Source organism: Octodon degus, unplaced genomic scaffold (assembly GCF_000260255.1).
Source record: "Octodon degus isolate 3935 unplaced genomic scaffold, OctDeg1.0 scaffold00021, whole genome shotgun sequence".
Taxonomy (NCBI): domain Eukaryota; kingdom Metazoa; phylum Chordata; class Mammalia; order Rodentia; family Octodontidae; genus Octodon; species Octodon degus.
In genome coordinates, this window is record NW_004524597.1 from 19180705 (window position 1) to 19181958 (window position 1254).

The window sequence follows — 1254 nt, forward strand, 5'->3', positions numbered from 1 at the left end:
AGACAGGGAGCCTGAGACTTTATGGACATCTGGCAGGGGCAGAGTTTGAGGGGCGGGTTTAGTGACGTATAAGCAGCTGATTGGAGGCTCCCTTGTGTGTGTGGGGGGGAAAGGTCACAGGACGTTGTACCCAGGGCTGGAGAGGGGAAGGAGGAAGTGGTCATTGGGGAGATAAGTTGTTGCTTTAAGGGCTTCAGCCATATCAGAAGACCACCATAATTCAGCAGTTCTTACTAGGGCCATAACCTATCACCTACAATTCATTCTTCGGTTTTAGAGAACACGAACTCGTGCAGGTCAGGTCGGGAGATGATTTTTTCCTGATGTCATTTGGAGGTATCGTTTGGAGGTCACCCACCTGAAATCAGTTTTTCTCCCTGTATCACTGGGGAGGCTGAGACAGAAGGATCACTACAAGTCCGAGCTGTATAGTGAGACCATGTACCAAATAAATAAAAGATTTTAAAAATATATAAAGTAACTTGGTCATTCATCCCTTCATTGTGATCTTTTATATTACTCTAATCCATTTTCAGGACTACACTGCTTTGTGACTCTACTTAATTACTGATATAATTAAGTAGAACATGCATGTAGAATCGTTAGCTCAGGGCTTGGCCCAGAATAAATGGTTAATGGTTATTCTTTTTGGAGAGGCTGTCAAACAGATGGAAAGGGCAGTTTGGGCTCTCCTGCCAGGGATAAAGTTCCTTTGGAAGCTCTGCTCATTCCAGATAGCTTTTCCTAGCTTTGTTTGACTAGAATGACCAGCAAGACCACCCCTGAAATAAATTTTTTTTTTTTTTTTTTTTTTTTGCAGAACCAGGGATTGAACTCAGGCCCTTGTGCTTGCCAGGGAAGCGCTAATTCTACTGAACCATCTTCCTGGCCCTGGAAATAAAGGCTTTTGGATTTATAGAGAAAACAAGAAAGAATAAGCTGGGAAGAAAACAAGGGGGTCTGGCACACAATGCATGCCTGTAAATCCAGCTACTCTGGAGATGGAGGAAAGAGTATTGCAAATTCAAAGACAGCCTGGGAAACTTAGCAAGACCTTGTCTCAAAATCAAAAATAAAAAGGGCTGGGCATGGGGCTGGAGAGATGGCTCAGTGGTCTAAAGCACCTACTTGAATCAAGCTTGGCGAAGCACAGGGACCACGGTTCGATCCCCAGCACCACATGCCAGCCAGCCCCGCCCCCTGGTGGGCTGAGCTGGCCACACACACACACAATAAATAAATGTAATAAATAAA